At 38.4% G+C, this 22,698-nt stretch overlaps 1 protein-coding gene and 1 pseudogene across 2 annotated transcripts in view; one reads left to right on the forward strand and one right to left on the reverse strand.

Moving 5' to 3' along the window:
- The window catches only part of SLIT2 (slit guidance ligand 2), a 377,203-nt gene that overhangs the window by 322,686 nt on the left and 31,819 nt on the right, over window positions 1–22,698 (reverse strand). The window lies entirely within an intron of this gene.
- LOC115513249 lies at window positions 17,377–17,545 on the forward strand (annotated as a pseudogene).

Consider the following 22,698-nt stretch of genomic DNA (forward strand, 5'->3'; position numbering starts at 1 on the left):
CGCGTCAGGCTCTGGGCTGATGGCTCAGAGCCTGGAGCCTGTTTCCGATTCTGTGTCTCCCTCTCTCTCTGCCCCTGCCCCGTTCATGCTCTGTCTCTCTCTGTCCCAAAAATAAATAAACGTTGAAAAAAAAAAATTAAAAAAAAAAATCCCTGTTTCAGTCTGCAGTTCTTTTTCCTATTTTCTTTCTTTTCATCTTTTTTTTTTCTTTTTTGTAAAAATCTAGCTGGGCTTTTAGTTAAGGATTGGGGGAAGAATAGTGGCATTCATTCAATGAATAAACATGCGTCGAGTAGTAGTGAGGAATGCACCGTAGTAGGAACCTGTGCAACACGAGACTGAACAAGACCCTTCCTCTACTCTCACAGCTAAATCCCTGCAGGGGAGACTAACAGATGCCCCGAGTCCCTCAAATCTGCCCTCCTATCATTTTTCTAGTTTCCAGATTTCAGCATGTCACAACCCTGCTTAACATTTTCCATGTTTTCCCCAGCCTCCTGGAGGAGACCCAAACACCGTAGCACCTCCTGGAAGGTCCCTCAAACTACCCTTTCTAGGTTCATCTCCTACCACTTGTCCTCAATGTGCCTCTTAACTCCCGTTTATAGGTCCATGTCTTTTTTCCTGTCATTGCCTCTAGCTGGAATGCTCTTCCCCAGTCCTCAGCTCCAAGAACATGTAATTTTCCTCTTCAGATCCACACTTAAGTGATTTGCCATAAGATCTCCACTAAGAAAGGACAAGTCACACACATATGCCTACATAGACGGTGAACATATCCCTTAGTATCGATGCTGTTCCATATCTCTAATTTAGCATCCATGTTGTTCCATATTGTTTGTATGTCTGTCCTTTCAAGGGACTGTAGACTCCTTGAGGAAACCATGTTCACAGTTAGACAACTTGGCATTTTCTACGAATACAGCTTGATATGTAGGAGGAAAGAAAAAAGAGGATCTTGTGATTTCTTTCATTTCTATGAAATGTACTCTATTTTCTTCACTGTATTCAAAATAAAAATATCACAGTTGTAATTACATATCAAATTTGAGACGTCAGAGCTTCTCCAGGATGAAATGTGCTCTAATGAGAAATGGAGGCCAATAAAGAAATTCCTGTTCAGTGCAAATCTATCAATTAATCAATCAAATGGAAATACAAAAAGCCACTACACCTGTTTCAATACCTTATACTAAGCAACATGGCTGACTTCTAAGGGTACTGATAAGATTAGGGTATGCTCTCTAACTCTGCCACTGAACACCTCTGAATCAAATTCTACATCTTTATTAATAGAACCTAAACAGTGAATCTATATTAAAAGGTCTTACACAATATAAAACTAAAATATCCCATGTAACACTAGCTTCATTTTAAATTCATCATGAGGATATATCAATTGGCGTTTTCAAATGTATATTTGAATTGATAAACTATGTCTCATATTAACCTTTAATTGTGATGTAAGATTTCAATAAGTGAACAGACTTTTAACATAGTCATATAGATGATGACAGGATGTGAATTTGTATCAAGCAAGTGCCATATCACATGTAATCGGATACAAACAATTGTGTAAATCTATAAGCCAGTGAATTCATGGTAAGGTAACAGAACTTACTAGATGATAACTGTTGGCTTTAAAAACACCAGACCATCTTGGGTCAGGCACCACTTAACATTCCAGCTTATTCCCCAATCCCTTGCTCTTCTCCCTGGTCCCTCACCACATCCGATTGTACATGTCATTTCCGGTAGTGGATGTCACGCCCCCACCTTCACTTCCTTCTACAAATATGACTCCTTTTTCATGACCCACCTCAAGCATCATCTCCTCCATATGGCCCTCCTGAACGCTTTATCAGCACATGGAAGCTCTCCCATCATGCAACAGTTTCTACCTCAATGCTGAAGGTTGGCCACTGTTTTGCACAGGTGTCCTTCCATTCCTCCTGTGTGGTCTGTGTTTTATTTACCTTGAACAGTCCACACTGCCTGACAGGTAGTAGGCACCAGATAAATGTTCACAATTGATATAACAAATGGCTGCATAAAATGAAGTGTGAATTTTGTCTTTCAGCATGAATAGCCATTTACTTAAATCATGAACACTTGATAAAAGGACTGAAATATGTATCGGATACTTTAATTTTAGCTAAGTCTTCATTCATATACTTTGGAATACAATATCACAAATGCAAAAGGTGTAAATTCTAGGGTATGAAGAAATGGATATCTATGAGTGGAAGCACCAGTCTAAAATGTGTCATGTATTTCTACACCCTTTGGCAAAATGATGAAAAGAAAGAACTAATCTGCATTTCTCTAGTTCTATTTTTGCCACTTATTAGATATGAAATCATTGTGTAAAATGAGGTCAACAATATCTCCTTTTCTTACTTCACAGACCCCTCATATGAAAACGTATATGAAAATCCTTTCCTTAAGCTAAAATGTAAAGCCCTTAATATTGAGTCAAAAAGTTGATACACAGTGTATTTTTGCATTAAAAATGATTGAGCCTGATGAGCATTTAGCCCAATCACTGTCTAGCATACTTAGGGAGAATTTCCTTTGAGAAATAAAATATTCATCATTTCTAATTATAAATGGTACTGTTGTCAAGACAACTTTTCTCATGAGGGATGGGATTATTCTAAAATGGTCTTTTTAAACAATGTTTTAAATCTCAATTCTTATTTACAAGTGAAAATGCATCATCCTTATTAATATCTCATTACTCAAAACACTCAACAATTTAAAAGAAATGTTATTTGAGAAAGGGTTCAATAGAGTTCTCTTCCTTAACTCCTCTAGGGAATTAGAATTCACGGCATGAGAGTTTAACTATGTAGCACTTCAATTAAAAGTAGGGAGTCTGGAACTAATGTTACATAAGTAACAAGCACAATAGAGTTAGCATGCCCCATTAATGCCTGGCCATAGGGGCAAAATGACATCCTGAGGCATGAAGAACAAAAGGGTAACTGGATAGAAGAGTGATCTCACTTTAGGAAACATGAATGTACATGGCCATTCCTACAAGCATGATACACTGTGACCCTGCAAAAAGGAGGCATTCTAGTACTGAAAGTTTAAACAGATAACAATATGCTTACCTCTTTCTAAAGACTGTAATAAGGACATATCCCAAATAGTCAATATTCTGAATTATAAAAGTGTGGTGTTATCATTATTCGTAATAATTTCATAATTATAAAATATTTACAATTTTTAAAGCTCATACATACAACTCTATGAGCCAACAGAGCAGTGAGCATCTAATTTAAAACAGGTAAACATACTCTATAAGTATAAGGCCCCATAGCCAGTAAGAATTCACCCACTTCTATGCTCATTCATTTATCCACCTTTTACAAAGTATCTACTATGTGGCAAACACAGCTCTTACACTGACAGAACAGACTAAGGAGACTAATCTTTTAATTAGAAAATGATGTCCTAGATCCAATTTTTTTAAACTGCAAATTCACTAAGTTCTATTGTATTTTAGACTCCTAATAGCATAACAATATTCCAATGAAGTTCTAGGCACCACAAAGACTAAGTTTAAAAAAAAAAAAGGAAGATTTTTATAGGTGACAAATTTATGTACATTTTCTCTTTTACTGAAATTAAACAATAAGCTGGAGATTTACTTCTCTTAAAATTTGAAACAAGCAATTAATTAGGTATTTAGCACATAATACATATCTACTACTATATTCACTACCAAATATACAGGAAATAAAGGCCAAAGTTTTTTTGTAGTTGAGAACCAAAAGGCTGTGTATTTGCGTGTGTGTGCTTGTGTGTGCTAGAGTGTGTGTGTGTGTGTATGTGTATGTGTGTGTGTCTGTCTGTCCTCTATCTAAATTTGAGACTATCCAAATACAATTATCATACGTTATCTTCTAGAATATAAAGATAAGTAGATAACTAGTGAATCAAGGTTTACAAAAATTACAGTTGCACAGAAAATTATAAAACACATATTCTGTACTGCAAAAAGAATGTCCTTGTACAATTCCATGTACTTTGTCAAGATAAATGTAAATATCAGACTGAAAATGTTTATAATCTCTGAGAATGTTTTATGATAAAATATACCCTACCCTAATTCAAATAAGCAAAATTTTTTTCCTTGAGAATAGAACACAGAACCAAACAATTATGGAAATTCAATACCACTTTAGATGATTCACTGCAGAGGCTGACTGTAGTCCAAAAATCTGTATTTTTTTTTTTTTACTTTTTTAAATGTTTGTTTATTTCTGAGAGAGAAAGAGAGACAGAACACACATGAGGGAGGGACAGAGAGAGAGGGAGACACAGAATCCGAAGCAGGCTCCAGGCTCTTAGCTGTCAGCACAAGGCCAACACAGGGCTCAAACCCAGAAACTGTGAGATCATGACCTGAGCTGGAGTCAGATGCCCAACCGACAACCACCCATGCACCCCCCAAAAAATCTTTATTTTAAAGAAAGCAAGGTATGTGGGTTTTTAAAAAAGAATCCACATAATAGCATCATGTAATTTTAATTATTTTTATACATGTGATATTTAAAAAGGAGAAAAAATACTTTCCATCTTTATTAACCTAATCATAATATGCTATAGTCAAAGGATTTTTGTAAGCATTAAAATGTTCTCTTTTCTACACTGATTTTTGGGAAAAGATTGTAAGATTATCTTGATTAAAAATATCATACATTTGAAAAGAATGACCTTTATTTCAGACTTTTCCTAGGCATGACCATAGTAGATTAATAAATTTAGCATTACAGATTAAAAGATAGTATAAAATACTGCATCATTTTTAATGAAGAGTATCTGTTATGGGGCCCTGTAAATGTCCAAGGCAAAGGACGTATTTTGGCTCTAACAAATGGGTAACCAGCAATAATGCCAAGCAACCTCTATAGAATGTGGAATTGGCTCCCCCTGTTGGGCCTGAAAATTTTGCATTTTTAGCCATCGCATCATAGATCTCAAAAAAAAAAAAATTTTTTTAAGCAAAATGAATAAACAATATTAAAGACTTACAAGTACATTGGAAATGTATGTTTTTAAAATAGATTTTATTTGAGATGAATTGTAATTGTTTCTAGATAAAAAGAAACTATGAAAATCAACAGAGTTACTGAAGAAAATAGGAATTAATTTTCAATTTAGTGAAATCAATACATTGTTCAAATGAGGTCTATAATCTCTTGAATGCTACTGTGTTTTGTTTTGTTTTTTTATAGCCTAAAAAACACAGGTCATCCTTTGAACTAAACACAAGAAAATAGAACAGCTATTCCTACACTCAAAATGAGATTTGTTTTTACCCTTTTTAATATATAAAGAACTTAAAAAAAAAAAAGTGTGTCCATTCTTATTGCTGAAAGCAATGCAGAGGTTTCTATCTCTTAAGAAACAGCTACATCTCTTTTTTTTTTTTAAGTGTTTTTATTCATTTTTTTGAGAGGCAGAGAGAGACAATGAGCAGGGGACGGGCAAGAGAGAGAAGGAGACATAGAATCTGAGGCAGGCTCCAGGCTCTGAGCTGTCAGCGCAGAGCCCAACATGGGGTCGAACTCACCAACCTTAAGATCCTGACCTGGGACAAAGTCAGCTGCTTAACCAACTGAGCCACCCAGGCCCTCTGAAACAGCTACATCTCTTAAGAATGGCTGTGATGATTCAACCAGTGGGTGGGTTGTCTAACCTGCCTGCCCCCGCAGGTCTGAGAACATCTGGGAGGCTGCGGGGCCTGGGGGGGGTGGGGGGGGGGGGAAGAGCAGGAATTACTACAGACCAAAGAAAGCAATCCAATCCCTACTTGCTTACGAATGCAATGTGGTAGGGTAGGCACACTACACAAAGTAATACAGCCACTGAAGTAAATATAAAATGACAACTATGAACAATTTTACATTACTGAAAAAAATGCAAAAAATTACAATCCCCAATTTGCAAACAAAATATTTATTAACCCACCAAAGCCTCTGCCAGCATCGCTAGGAGGGCTACTATAAAAAACTACAAAATTTCTATGCAAGTGAGGCATTGTGAAGGTGGAACTAAATGAAAAAAATTAAACATCACAAGTAAGCCTTAAGACGTTAGATATCCAGCAACATAAAGCTATTTCTGTCATATCCTAATTGTCTTTTTTCATACTTTATAATTTTTTTTTAATTTATCTTGTAACTTTTCCTAAAATTCGGTCATTTAGAAAGTTAAGATTAATAAGCCTTATCTAAAAACCTAGAACAATAAAGGGGTCAAAATGCCATAACAGCAAATCTGTGAAAGCTAACTGCTTTCCTTTCAAACAGCAGGTGAGATAGTGGACCTTGCCTTCACTACAGGTTCTCAGGAAGGCTCTGGGACAGCTGATTCCAAAACACAGAAGGAAGAGAAAAACATCAAATAGTTTCTTCTGAAAACTCCTATGGGACCATTTTCTTTCCAGAAAAGTGAGAGAAAATACCAATCACTGCTCTCTTTCTTGCACACATGCCTCTAGGACCCAGCACTCAAGCAAACATTGGTACTGTATCTTAGATACATATGGATTAAATAGGCTGTATGCACTGGCCTGGGAACTGAACCAATGTTTACAACATTGTTTCTATGGGAAAACATGTTCCAAATTCTAAATAACTTACAAAGGTTTGGAATATACTGGTATAATTTTGATGTTGTTGTTAAGAGGTGCATTATGAAGACAGGATATGGATTACAGTTGACTTGGAGTCAATTCATGTTGACCTCCTGTTTTTTTACCTCCCGCTTTTCCTTCCCAGTCTGGCAAAGGAATGAAAAATGCCATGATTTACACAGGTATATAATTATTTACAACAAGAATACATAAAAATCTCTAGCAACTTTAGTCTAATTCCACCACAGCCACCCTACCCTACATTTCAGTTAGCCCTACTGACATTTATTAGGTTGAAAATTTTGCTGGGGAATCTCAAAAATGCCATTTTCCAGATTTTGCTGGTTAGCAAACACAGATTTTTCTGCACTCGGTTTCTCTTTTTTATCTGGAATGAATCGTCATCTTTTGGCAAATAGCTCATTTAAAACATACAAGTTCTTGACATTCAAGTTGAAGAAGAAAAAAGAAAAACTATTAAGAACATTTTGCCTCCAAACTCTGAGGCAGTCATTAGAACATTGAGAAATATAGAATGGTTACAAACAGATTTTCTTCCAAACTTTAAAAATCAGGAAAACATAAAGTTGCACTTCAGATAAATCCTTCAGGTTTGAATCTATTACTAAAAATGTGAATTACATTGAAGGTATCATAATTTATAATAGCACTAATCTTTTTTTTTTATCAACTATTTTAAAATAGTCGATCAATGCAGGGTATAATAAAGATTTTTAAAAAAGAAATGATAGGACTACAAAGTGCAGTTAAGGATGTATATGAATTAAGAAACTATAAAGTGGCAAAAGAAAGTCTTGAACGAAGAGAGAAGAAAATGGCACTCTAGAAAACCAAGAGGTATTCACAGTAAGCCGCTTCCAAGGACCATTACAACAGTTTGTGACTGCACATAACCTAATGCCCTGTGGACACACTGAGCTGTCACCTTTACATTCGCAAACAAGAAAGCGCCATTCCACACTGACACCAGGAAGTCATGAGCAAAGATTTCAAGTCAGAAATGCTGTCCTTTTCATGCACTTTTAGGTGGTTTCAATCCATTTGATGAAATACGCACTTTGCTTTCAAGAGTTTAAATTCAGTTAAACATATTGAAGGAAAGATCCCCATTTGTTCATCTCACAGATATTCTGCCACTCTGGGGGAGGGCGGTGTGGCAGTAAAAAGAAAGTGGCACATTTAGGCAGCTAAAGCACTGTGTTGTTTACATCCAGGAAGCCACACATTTAATAAATGCTGGATAGCAGTAACTTCCTGAGGCTTACTTAGGATCTATAGTCCAGCATCACAAAATGGAATATAAGTGCACAGTGGGGTTGTTGACACATCAATCACTTGTCAGTCTCTCCAGTGCTCCACAAATACCCCTTGTGCTTGGAAACTTCTTTACCCATCGCTGTAATTAGAAATTTTAAACACAGGAATAGACACTTTTTCTCAAACTACTAAATTAAATCACCCACAGACACAAAAAGAAAGATAATCCCATGGTAACTATAGTGCAACTGAAAAATTACATCTTTTAACTTCCTTCCAGTTTGGGTCACTGGTTTAGTTTTGGTTTTATTCCCTGTTATGCAACATTCCACTTGCACACTATTTTTTAACATTTGACATTATTATAAGTAGGTGGAGTAATAAAATAAGCAAGAAGTTAACTAATATCTCTGTGTTCAAAGGTAAAGAATATGAACCATATTGCCAGTTTACTCTCATAAGCACTGCAAGACGTAATTAATGCATATTTGTTTGATTTGCTACTATTTTAGAATATATATATATATATATATATATATATATATATAGTATGTAAAAGATCAGCAGACAACAATAAGAAAATTTATTTGTATCTACTATTTTCCAGACATTTTCCTGGATTGAAGAGATTCCATGTATGACATGAAATATCATACAAGTAAAGTGAAGTGTAGTCTCCTCTAAAAATTCTGAGCATGTAACTCTGCTAACACTATTTAATAATATCTCTCCTTCTTTATTCTCCATTACTTTCTTTTCAAAAGGGGTCTGTTAAGAAAAATCAAGCCTGTGCATTTAAGCAGATTTACTTACAATTATGCCTTCTCAACTGAACATAGATTTAAGAATTTTAGAAGAAAAAGATTATTGTGGACAGTAAGGATGTCTGCATGTACTTCCTTGAAATCCTGAGAATAAGATTTTATTTTGTTCTTTTCCCCTTTACTGAGTTAAAGAGCTTCTCAGGCAGCTCAAATAAGTTTTGAGGGGTTTGAGGGAAGACTGCAACTGAACAGGCAATACATAGAATTGAAATGACTAGCTATTAAGACAGCTTAGGTGCCTTCTGCCCAACTACAAATCCGAGTGAAGGTTTTTCCCTAAAAGTCATGTGCAAATCAAGAGTTACCAGAGGGGAGGTAGGCGATAAAGAGACAAAGGGGACTGATTAAGAGGTACAAACGTCCAATTACAAAATAAGTAAGTCACAGAGATGGAAAGCACAGCATAGAGAATATAGGTAAAATATGATAATAATGTGGATGTTATATGGTGACTACACGGAGTCACACAACTAATGTAACATTGTGTGTTAATTATACTTCAATTTAAAAGAAAAGTCACTCACACAAATTGACCTTGTTCTAAATTAAAGTTAAATTAGTATTTTTCCATTGAAATGGAAATTGGAAATTATTTACCCCAGAGGTTTTCAAATTAAGATTGTTGCATACACAGCGTTTCAGAGAGGAGCCTTGGGGAGTTTTCCAGAGTAGGGGTGTCATTATCATCCTTCCTTCAGAGAAATCTTGGTTAATCTATGTTATATATGGTCATTTTGTAGCAGACTCAGTTTTAAATGGCATTCAGTGACAGAGAAAATTAGAAACATTGAAGACACAGATCTTCTGCAGTTTTCCAACAGTGTAGTGAGGGGACATGTGGCTACCAATCCCTCTGTAGGGACTTTTTGAAGAAAATGGTCACTACCAACACCAAATTACTTTGGTTGAACTATCGAGCATTTGATTCTCCTCTGAGAGGACAACACCTCTGAGGTTTTAAAATTTTTTGATGAAGGGGCACCTGGGTGGCCCGGTCGGTGGATCGTCTGACTTCGGCTCAGGTCATGATCTCGCGGTTTGTGAGTTCGAGCCCCATGTCGGGCTTGCAGCTGTCAGCCTGTCAGTGAAGAACCAGCTTCAGATCCTCTGTCCCTCATCTCTCTGCCCCTCCCCGGCCTGTGCTCTACCCCAAATTAAAAATGTTAAATTATTTTTTGATGAAGTAGTACCTAGATAAGTATCTCTTTCTTCTAAATATCTCACACTTCTTCAACTGATTCTCATATATCATTCAGGCCTTTCAATACCTTTTGTTTTTCTCCAAATGTCTTGCAGTTTATATTCTGATGTCATGTCTCAATAGGAGATGGCCTATTTTATGGAAGATAGGAATTCCAAACCTGGCTTTGCCTTTTTGAGTAAGGCTGGTCAATTTTAAGTGTTCTCATCTGTAAACTAAAGTAGTAGATAACAGCTCCTTCTTGAAAGATTGTTACATGTATAAATTCAAACTCTGCATATTTAGCTTCTTGCAAAAGACAAATAACATGTAAATTTCCCTTCCCTTTTCCTTGGAGCCAAAACTATTATTCAGAATTAAAAGCAAAACAAAAACCTTCTAAGTAATAATGGAGAATTTATGGGAGAAAAATCTATAAACATTTTACCCTGTGGCCACAGGACAAAAACAGTGTATGGGGCATCTGGGTGGCTTAGTGGGTTAAGCATCTGACTTCGGCTCAGGTCATGATCTTTTGGTCGGTGAGTTCAAGACCCGCATCAGGCTCTGTGCTGTCAGTTCAGAGCCTGGAGCCTGCTTTGGATTCTGTGTCTCCCTCTCTGTCTCATGCCCTCCCTACCCCTAAAAAATAAATAAACATTAAAAAAAGAAACCTCAATATATGAAACATTAGACACAGTGGAGCTAAGGCTTGGTGTGTTTACCTGCTTATACAGAACCCACCACAGTACCCTTAACACATGAGTACTTTCTTTTTTTTTTTTTTTTAATTTTTTTTTTTCAACGTTTATTTATTTTTGGGACAGAGAGAGACAGAGCATGAACGGGGGAGGGCAGAGAGAGAGGGAGACACAGAATCGGAAACAGGCTCCAGGCTCTGAGCCATCAGCCCAGAGCCTGATGCGGGGCTCGAACTCACGGACCGCGAGATCGTGACCTGGCTGAAGTCGGACGCTTAACCGACTGCGCCACCCAGGCGCCCCAACACATGAGTACTTTCTAAGGACAAAAATAATAATTATCCCGTGGATACAATTCCATGAATTTGAGGGATATGCCTTTAAACAACAACTGAAAACAGTATGAAATGGTATGAAAAGGTAAGAAAAAGGCTCTTGGGCTGTGGGGCAGGTGAAGCGTTGGCAGCATAGAGTGTTAGGAGTCTGGGTCCATGAGCTGTGGCGCGGGTTCCTACCCCACAGGTTAGGCAGGTCACGTAACATCTCTGGCACTTGTTTCTTCTGGCACAATTTCTAAGGTCCTTTTCAGCATGGGAATTGTATCATCTTTTTATTCTACCATGAAAAATGAAGGCCCCATTATAATACATCTATGCTCTTAGTTCTTTGAACAGCAGAATAAGGGAAACTGGTATATGTGTCAGGAATAAAGGTAAGAAGTGATCCCAAACTCTGAAACATCAGTAGTACTGCTTTTCCATTCATGATTCTAGTTCATGGTGCTGTAAAAATTTAATAAAGGAAAGGCTCACTAAAGTAGACACAGGAGGACTGGTATCCTTCAACATCAGTTACAGGAAGAATTACCAATTACAGACCTCAACTGAAGAAGAATCAACAGGAAAGGATCATTAATTACAGGCCAACAAGGAAAGATGTACATTACATCTTCCACAAGAAACTGACTACCCTGCAACTCAGCCAATGAGAACGGTCATCCCCCTGTGCTCCAGCTTTTGTCCAAAGGACTTTCATTCAAAACAACCTCCTTCTCCATACAATAAGGTTCATATCCTTTGTTAGTTGGACTTGCCTATGATTCTACCATTGATTCCTTCTCCCAAACTGCAAGTCTCTGTTGTTCCTGAATAAATACTTTTTTGCTGGTAAAACAACTGACCATTTTAGTTTTAAAATTAACACAACTAAAGGTTAAGAACTTCATTTGAGAATCATTAGTACCTCAATTAATCAAAATGCTTAGGGAATTGCCTTTCTTACTCATATGGGCTTTGTTTAAAATTTTAAAATCTTGTTCTCCACCTAAAACCATCATGGCTCTACGTGCGATTTCACTGTTAATACCTCTTTAAAAAAATGTTTACTTATTTATTTTTGAGAGGGGGTAGTGGGGAGGGAGGGAGGGAGAGAGGGAGAGAGAGAGACAGAAAATCCCAAGCAGACTCCACACTGTGAGTGCAGAGCCTGACGTGGAGCTCAAATTCATGAACTGTGAGATAATGACCTGAGCTAAAACCAAGAGTCAGATGCTTAACCAACTGAGCCACCCAGGCACCCTGTAAATGCCTCTTTATGTGTCCTTTTCTTTTTCTAAACTAGTATCACCCTGGATTGGGACTTTGGGCCATGTCATTATTTTTGTGACTCACCTCTAGGCTTCAAGTCTCTCTATACTTCAATTCACAACCCTAATCTTCCCCCAAAACATTATGTTATTCAGATGACCCCTGCCTACCAAATAAAGCCTGAATGAAGTCCTTAGCCTAGTGTTCCAGAACCTTTAAAAGGGTCAATTTGTATTTCGTATATTATCTCTCCTTAGTTTAATGCCATCATTGCATGAAATTTTTCTTAGTTGATAAACATGTCTTTTAAACCATTTCAACTAATGCCATTCTCTTTGTATGAATGCCTTTTTCTTTCTCATGCTTCTGGAAAGTACAGAGATCTATTTAAAATGGAATCTCTATGTTGTCTTCCTAGACACTGCAGACAGATATGGTTTTTTCACTCTTCCAGAGCCTTGTAGTGGCCAAATGAGTCAGCATCACTCAAGACAGTAATGGAAGGTACATCATTGTTTCATTACTCAATCACATAACAGTAGTAAAAAAAAAAAAAGATTAGGAGGTTGTCGTTTCTTCAGAAAACAGATGAGTCCATTAGTCAATCATCTAACCAAACAGTCACATGTCAACTAGTGTAATGCAGCGAAGGACCAAACTTTTATTTTAATCTGTAATCATCACATTAGACCTCATTCCAACAGCTGTGATTTTATTACTGCTAATAAACAGGAAAAAAGATCCTGCAGTTAACATGTTCAAAACTCAAAAGATCCTATAAACACTGTCTACTTGGTACTGTGCCAACCACTTTCACATATCCTTATTTCTTTCTTGTAACAAATCTTTGAATTAATTATTATTTTCATCTTACAGAGAAAGAAACTGAAGCTGAAAGTGGTGGCTTACTTTGCCCAAACTGCACAGTTTAGGAAGTGACTGGGCCATGACTCCAGTTCAGACGTCCTGACTCCAAGCATATCAAGCATATCTGTCTATTTTATGATCAGAATCCTACCATCCATTCATCAGTATCATGTCCTGGAGGCAGAGAAGACATGTGGTAGTTGCCTTCCACCTGCAGTTTTAGAGTATGCCCATGAATGGGGAAGAGAAGGCTCATCAACTACTCATCTGAAAGGGGAACTGGCTATGTATCTTCTTTCCCAGAAAGGGAGGCATCAAGGTAGATGTGAGCAAGACCTAAAGACAAACCTTAGCCACAGGCCACCCATTCTCTTCTTCAGCACGTGCATAGGAACAGCTGGGAAACATACGACCCACACATGCACTTACACAAACACACACTGCAGCACAGGACATCCTGGATGTCATTACCCTAAGCTCACTTGTCCCTTTCTTAAGGCATCTTAAAATGACGTTAAAAACAAGGTGAAAATCAGCTTGGAAACTACCATGACAATGGAATTATTAGTGAAATCAAAGTTCTCCATAATTATTTTGCTCATGGGTCACCATCAGTACGATTTTTGGAGCACTCATTCCCCTCCCCCCCATTTATAACTTATTTCATGTACTTATAAATTAGTATTACTGTACCAATATATGATGTATATATACAATATACTACAAATATTTAAAATATAGACAAAATCACAGTTCTCAGAATTGAGAGAAAATTTTAAATGGAGATTTAAATAGAAAATTCTAACATGTTCTTCCTATGTCTAGGGCCATACCATTACATATAGCACCTCTGTGGAAAAAGTTCTAAAGAAAGCCTCTCAGGCACAGACACAGCATAATGAACAGAGGGCAGGCTGTATTTTATCCCCCACTGTCTTCAGCCAGGCACTTGAATGCAGTGTCCAACATCCACCACAATTAGAAGATCACTAAAAAGTAGATTATTTTAAGCAGTCCTTGAAGGATGTTTTTGCCACACCAAAGACACTGAATTAACTTACAACTGTTTACTGAATGCTTTTCCAGGAATGATTTAGATATCTGGAAAATATCTTGGAAGTGCGAGACACGCATTCAATCATTTAGAAAAAAATCTCTCCGCCACCTACCCAAGCCAAGTAAGTACAATGCTGAATGCTGGGCAAACATCTCAAGCCCACAGCCAGTCTATTTTTCAGGTCAACAGAGAGACCAGTGAGAAAAACAAATGAGGGAGAACAACATTAACAAGGTGCTGGGGCCACCCAGATGAAGGACACTCATTATAGCTTCAGGAAAGTGAAGCCCAGTGAAAGGAAACTCTAGTCTGAGCCCTAAAATAAGAGAAGGAAATGCACATATGGGTTTCAGGCAGGAAAAACAGTAGCTGTTCCTGAGAACTATTATTTTCCAGTATTTAGGTTTTTTTCTAAGACCTATGAACAAATAACTAACTAATACAAAACACAAACCTCTCTTCTACAAGCTGTAAGTAGAATACAGTGAGAAACACATGAGGACATGGCTGAGAACCGTTTGGTGGTATTCATTCAACACATTTCCTGAGCACTTAGGATATACCAAATATTGGTCCAGCTCCAGGAAAAGAGTAAAAATCCATCCCTTGTTTTCAAGAAGCTCTAGTGAAAAAAAGAACATTCATAAAATAATCATACAATCGAGGTACATTTAAAGCCAGTTATCCTGGGGCACCTGGGTGGCTCAGTCGGTTGAGTGTCCAACTTTGGCCCAGGTCATGATCTCACCGCTCATGAGTTTGAGCCCCGTACTGGGCTCTGTGGTGACAGCTCAGAGCCTGAAGCCTGCTTCAGATTCTGTGTCTCCCTTTCTCTCTGCACCACCCCCCCCCCTGCACTCTGTGTCTCTCTCTCTCTCAAAATAAATAAACATTAAATTAAAAAAAAATTAAAACCAGTTATCCTTATACTGTGGGGATGTATAAAGAGAAGATGATGCATCCTAGAGGATCACAGAAGTCTTCCCAGAGGAAGTGGTGTTTGAACTGGAATATGAAGGATCTCAACAGAATAAAACAGGGATGCTATGCTGACCAGAAATAAGAAGGCAGGTGTTAGAGTAGGTAGAGCCTGGTAATCTGCATATGCAAAGGCCCTGGGGAAGTGAAAGCAATGCATACCTTGGGGACTGCAAATGCCTGTAGAGCTGGAACACACAGGGCACAGGAGAGTGAAGAAAGCAGGATGAAGCAAAAGAGGCCATGCAGGTCTCTCTGGCCAACTAACAATGCAGAGTTTATATCTTCAGTGCAAGGTCATGAACAGAGAGAGTCCTTCAACCTCTGCACACCACATTTAACTCCCCCACCCTTCCCTCCCTCCTCTCCTTTCCTTCAACAAACACTGATCAATCATCTACCAGTTTACCTTGTGTGATGTACTATCTAGAGTGTTGAGGATACAACCAGGAACAGGACTCTGAGCTCATGAAGCGCACATTTGGAGAAGGAGGCAGATTTTAAAAATCCGTTAAATGGCATAAATTATTTCTACACCACAGGGTTTCTGTGAGGATCCTGTAAGATTGCATGATTATATAGTTTATAAAATGTAAACAGTTAAAAAAAATTTTATGGGTTTTCTCTTGGGTATATTAACTTAGATGTGGTAATGAGGCACCTGTGTAGATTTGTAACATGAAACTTTGGGAATGGAAGGAGTACAGACGAGACAAAGATGAAATAAAGAAATTGTAACCAAGAAAATACAACAATAGCAGTTGCTTAAAGCGAACCTGCATTATAGGCCTGGCACTACCCTTTCCACAGACTTTATTTTCAATTATCTCAAGAACATGAAAGATAGGGTTTATCTTCCTTACATGTAAAAATGAGGCACAAAAGAAATCAACAAGTCTAAAAGGTCAGTTTTACACACCTAAACTAAAAGTTGCTGTAACATCAACTTCTCTAATTCCTATGGTAAATTCAAATGAAAAATCAAAATTTCAGTTCTTGACTGTAGTGGACCCTATTGGTTACTTCCCCACATCAGTCACCACCTCGTCCTCTTTCTTAGTAGGAACCTGATCCGATTCAGTCACTCATCCATCCAGAAATCCAGAAACATGTCTTAACAAGTTGAAATCAATCACTGTACGCCATTTCTTTAGCAACTCTTGGTCTTAAGTTATGCACTTCATCTATGTCATTTCAATGGATTCAAGAAAGGGGTTTAGAATCCATTTGGTAATGGGAGAGATCATCTCCTCTCCCAGTTTCCCACTTTCTTTTCCTTTTCTCTACCCCTTCTTTTTTCTCTCTCTCTGCCACTGACTATGAACTGGAAAGCATCAAGCCTTGGTTAGCACTGATGGCCTCTTTGAGACCAGGGGTAGAGCCAAGGAAAAGCTGACAACGAGGACGAAGAAATGAAGAAATAGAAAGAAACTGAAAGTTTTGGTCTGACCTACCTCTGCAATTCCTGCTCTGAGAGATAACAGGTTTTTCCTTTTGAAGCCAGATTCAGACAGGTATCAGTTATTTGCAACCAAAAGCATGGAACCAATCCGAGGTAATCACGACCACCTATCTCCTATACTTAAATGGCTTATGTCTTATTGATACATTAAAGAAAACAATATCGAAAATAACTCAATATCGAAGAGCTTTTTTCACAGGCATTCACAATAAGCCAGCTGACATGAAATCTTATTCTGGGTATAGTATCATCATCTCGGTGTTTCAAAAATTTAAATGAAACATTATAATTATTCTTTTCTTTAATCTTGATTTATTTTTGAGACAGAGGGAGAGAGAGAGTGAGAACGAAGAAGGGACGGGGTGGGGGGGGGCACAGAATCTGGAGCAGGCTCCAGGCTCTGTCAGCACAGAGCCCGACACGAGGCTTGAACCCACAAAGCGTGAGATCACGATCGAAGCCGGAGTCCGCCGCTTAACAGACTATGCCACCCAGGCACCGTGAAATGTTCTAATTTTCAAGCACACTTCATAGGTAAGGAAACCAGGCCGGCTGGGGGGGTCCCCCTAGCACACTACTAAAACCAGAGCTTGAACCCCATCTTGTCTGCCACTGAAATTTGGCTTTTTTTTTACTACAGCATGTGGACTCACATGCCATTTTTTAAATTCTAAAATAAATTAACATTACATATTCCCATAATAAATATGATGAAATACAAGAACTGTAAGACTTGTTTACTTGGACATATAAACACAAGGTAGCTTTTTTCCCCAAATAGGAACTATTTAATCGCTTCTCGGCCTTTTGGCTAAGATCAAGTGTAGGAACTATTTAAAAATCACATACAATGTTACTGAAGTTTTACTCTTTTTTTTCAGACTGATTTTTTTTCTGCTTCAGTGATAGAAATTTGGCTTGGAGGAAAAGAATGAAAAGTCCTTATTAAGTCTATTTAACAGCTGTTTACTATGTGCCTAACACATATTTACTATTTAACAGCCCCACTATGTGCCTAACACAATGGCAGATGCTTTGGGTAGCACCAAAATGAAAAAGACTTTAGAACCTGCCACCAGAAGCTTGAATTATAAAAGGAGAAGAAGAGGAACAAACTCAGTGTGGTATAAAGCAGCTGTTACATAAAGCTAACGGGAGGCCTAAGAAAGACCACAGCTACACAGGTGCAGGCTCAGATGAAGTGCTCCACAAAAAGCCTGAGAAGAAGGACACATCTGAGTTCATTATGTACAGTCTTTTTTTTTTTTTAATGTTTATTTCTTTTTGAGAGAGAGAGAGATAGAGTGTGAGTGGAGGAGGGGCAGAGAGAGAAAGAGGGAGACACAGAATCTGAAACAGGCTCCAGGCCCTAAGTCCTCAGCACGGAGCCCAACCCGAGGCAGGGCTCGAACTCAGGAATGGCGAGAGTATGACCTAGGCTGAAGTCGGACGCTTAACCAACTGAGCCACCCAGGTGTCCCTCATTATGTGTAGTCTTAAAGGAAGCTCATTTAGTCAACAAAGCAGTTCCAACCACGGGCCAGGACCTAAGGTGGTAGTGAGATACATCACATATGAGCCCTGCAAGAACATTCTCTTGAGACACAAGGCATACTATTAGCAAAAAAATAGATGGGAGGATAGGCTCAGGAACAAACATTCCAGAGGAGAAGGATAATCTGTGCTAGCCTAGTGTTGAGACCTCTGATTGGAGACCACTGTTGGCTGGAGGCACTGAACATTTTTCTCAGTGAAATCAAGTAGGCCTTCATGGCGGAGGAGACATGAACTGGATCTTGGATAGTAAAAAGAAGTCTGCCTGGTGAAGAAGACCCAAGAAATATCAGAAGCAAAAGTCCAGAGGCTCAAGAGTAGCTAACTTACCTGTGTAACTCTTCAAGTTAACTAGACTTCAAGTACATAGATAATAAGAAAATATTAAGAAATAAGAATGATCATTCAGGGCCAAAGAAGGAACTTAAAGACCAAGGCAGGAGTTTAGACTACTGACACTGGGTGTTAGTAAAGCTTTAGAAAATATATTAGTCCTGTTATTTACTAGTCCTAAAACCATGGACCAGTAATTCAGTTATCCTTATCATCTATAAAATTGTGGCAGTGATTCATATTTACCAGAATTCCTTTGGATGTAATATACAGGAAAATGTTTTGTTAAATATAAACCATAATGCTAATATAAAAAATGACTTCTGACTAGGGAAATGACATAATCCTAGCTGTACTTTAAACAGATACCTCTTGGGGATGCCTGAGTGACTCAGTCGGCTGAATGCGCCACTCTGGATTTTGGCTCAGGTCAGGATCTCATGCTTCTTGAGATCAAGCCCTGCCTTGCCTTGGGCTCTGTGCTGACAGCACTGAGCCTGCTTGGGACTCTCTCCATCCTTCTCTCTCTGCCCCTCCCTTATTGGCTTGCACACACAGGCACACTCTCTCTCTCCCCCCGCCCCTCGGTCTCAAAATAAATTACAAAAAAGAAAAAAGCTACCTCTGGCCACTAGGCAGAGGATCCTAGAACAGAAGATCTTAGTTCCTTTAGGAAGTAAGCTAAAGACAGGGAAAGAAGAAGATGGGTGGATGTGGTCCTCTGGAGGAAGAATCAACAGAAACTGACAGTGGGGAAAAGGGAGAGGAAATGAGTCAAGGTGACAGGAAGCTTTAAGTTTGGATAGCTGATAGGATGGGATGGGGGAGAGGAGGTGACAAGGCCCCTACATACACCTATGCACATTACCAATGCATAAACAAGGCAAGGATTTAAAATACACTCTAAGGATTGTGCTCTTTGCAGTATTTTTACCTAATTAAAAAGAAACTTGTCCCTAGTCCAGTAAATATGCATGGTAAAAAGCAATGCCCAGTATTCAAAAGCCAGCCTGCCACTTGGGCAAATTGCATCATCTTTTGGGTCTCAGCTTTCTCATCTGTAATTTGGTCCTCATTCATATTGCCGAAGATCAAATGAGCAACTATTGATATGAATAATGCACTTGGAAGAGATCCGGGGTCAGGTACTCAATCTATGAAGAAACTAGCTCAGAGCTACTCAGCTGACCTTAAGCCTTCTGTCCTCATCACCACCGCTCCCCTCCAGTCAGAAAATATTTATCTTCGTGAAACAAAGGCTGTATTAGAACGGGGCATGGAAGTTTCTACATATGTGCTCTATAGCCTGCCTCTACCAATACATACCAAATGTTGGTGTTTATCCCATTCAAAAAGAAAAAAATAAAAGGTGTTTTGGTTTGGGGTGAGAAAAAGAACAATGGGTATAGTCCGGCCTCCTGAGTTGTTTCTACAAGCTACAACTAAATCAAGATTATAGGCAGAGCACACTCCCTGGGTGCACACTTCGGAAGTCTGTCTGCTAAGTGGTCTATGGGGCCAGGATCAGCCAAGGGCTGCAAACCGCTAGAGCTGCTGTTAGACTTAGCAGTGCCCTACAACACAGGCCTCGTCGCTAACTCACTGGTTCCGCCTTACCCTCCCTGATGCAGTTCCCTGTTCCCCAGCTTCCCAGCTGAGCTGTCATGATTCACTGTCTCTGTATGGCTGGATTTGCTAAGATAAGATAATAGCCTTTTATGTTCAGGCGCTGTGAATTCCTCTCCACCCCTCGGACGGGGAAGACAATTTAAGTGGAAAGGAATAAATTGCTGGATTTAATACAGTGACCAAACACAAAAGCCTAATAAAAATGTCAGAAGTACATGCTCGAGAATGGCAAAGAATTGTGGAAGCACACTAAAAGATGTAAGCTGGGCTGTAGCAACTCCTGTAAAGGTACAAAACGATGACATTAAACCAGCTGCCTCAGTTTGCTTCCTATCTTTGTAGCAATTTCAACTTTGTAGTAATTTTGTAGCACTCTTGCTTTATTTGCAAGTTACACTAACCCACACGCACACAAATGTGTAAAAATATTAGGAAATAATTGACATATAGTATAAAATACATAGAATGGCCTATCCGTAAAAAGCCACCTATGTATAAGTGCATATTTTATATTGATAGAAGGTATAAGAGACATTGATTGAACAAGTTTACTGTTACTCTCTTTGAACATAAACACTACCAAGGGACAACAAATGCAAAAATATTAAGAGGTTAAGGCTTCAAATGAAAGATGGCTCTGTTGAGCCTTCGTACTGACTGTGAATATTTGAGTGTCCATACATGTGAATACCACTCTACGGTGAATAGAGACGAATATGTCCAACCCCTCAAGGAGTATACAACCTAGGGAGGGCATTTTTGTTAACAAGGTAATAATCATAATATAAAAACTAAACAGTTTCTGTAATATACTAGACTTAGTCAAATAATTTTAATACTTTTCCTAGGCTAGAGGTATGTGAATTAACCATGTTCAAAAGTAAGTGAAAACATCTACATGTTGGAAGGTGGCTACTGTTGGGTGTTTCACAGCCCCGTGAGGGAAGGGACCCCACTCCCCACGCAGGGTGGTGGCATCCCTGAATGGGAACAGTCCCTGTTTGACAGAAAGTTAAAGCAATGCCTGGTTACTGGCAAAGCCAGGTGGAAATTCAACATTCCAGAAGCAGGACTGGGGGTACAGAAAACTATGAAAAAGGAAAACTCATGAAACGTGAAAAGAAAGAAGGAAAGAATAAGTAGCTTCTATGGTGCCTCTGCGAGGGTTGGCTTCCTATTCCAATACTGGGTGGGGGTGGAGGGACTTGGCCAGAAACCAGAAAGCAAGAACATTGCTCAACCAATTCAGGAAGTGTTTGATTTATGAAAAAATATTTAACATCCATTGAACTCTGTGGCAGATCATTACATCTTCTAATCCTGTCAAGGACTCTCTGACATTGATGTCCTAATTATCTCCATCTTAAGGAAGAGGGTATTGAGTTAGAGAGGTTAAGTAATGTGTTATAAGTCACACAGCCAGGAAGCTTAGAAGCTAGGATTCAAATTCTGCCAGACTGTTGCAAGGCTTACATTCATTCACTCAACCAATATTTCTTGTGCACTTACTAGTATTCCCTGCCTTTATGAAACTTGTATTCTAATTGGGAGAGAACGACAACCAAATAAATAAGTAAAACATACAACACGATATTGGTGATGGAGCCTAAAGAAAAAAAGAACATGGAGAAGTGGGAAGAGAGGGCTAGGGTACTCAGCTTACTTATGCAGAGGGAACCTGAATGATTATAAGATGTATTATATTTTGATCCACAGAATAAAGTGTAAATATTAGATAAGATGTGAAATAAATTATTTTATTAAACCCATTTAATATCAAGCTTTGAAGTAGTTTTGGTTTAGGCATAACCTGATGTTTTCTTTGATATCCCTCAATATTTAATTAAGATTTGGCAGTCAGGGGCTCCTGGGTGGCTCAGTCAGTCATTGAGCATCTGACTCTGGCTCAGGACTTGATCTCAATGCTCATGAGCTGGAGCTGCTTGTCGGGCTCTGTGTTGACAGCTCGGAGCCTGGAGCCTGCTTTGGATTTTGGATTCTGCCTCTCTCTCTCTCTCTCTCTCTCTCTCTCTCTCTCTCTCTCTCCCCTCCCCCATTTGTATTCTATCTCTCTCTCAACAATAAACAGTAAAAAAATATTGGCAGTCAAAGCAATATGCCAGGGGAACTAAGAGAAGAGACCATAATTTTCAGTAGAGATCAGTATAAGATCCTATCAGATATATGAAAAAAGTGGTCTTAGGAGATTTTTAATACCATAAATTTTTTTTTTCCTTTGATTCCTGTCTCTATCTCATCATATCTAAGTTGTTTTGTCATTTAGTCCCAGAGAGAGAGATTTGGGAAAGAAATACTGACCAAATGAAACTTCATGTTGATTTCCAAGTACATCGACCATCCACCAATCGTACATAAAACACTTTTAAAAACTACTTTCAAAAAGAGTTATTCTTTGGAAGAACTAAAGATTGCTCTTGTTATTAGGATTAATTGGTATAAATGGGGAAAGTATGGAAGAGGGGAGCCTGCATAGTCAAATAACTTTCAGAAACAATTTTTTTACCAGTTAAACAGATTTCTTTACTGAGTGATGCCTTAGAGATAAATACACAAGTGTATACACTGCAGTCACCACA

Source organism: Lynx canadensis, chromosome B1, assembly GCF_007474595.2.
Source record: "Lynx canadensis isolate LIC74 chromosome B1, mLynCan4.pri.v2, whole genome shotgun sequence".
Classification (NCBI taxonomy): Eukaryota; Metazoa; Chordata; class Mammalia; order Carnivora; family Felidae; genus Lynx; species Lynx canadensis.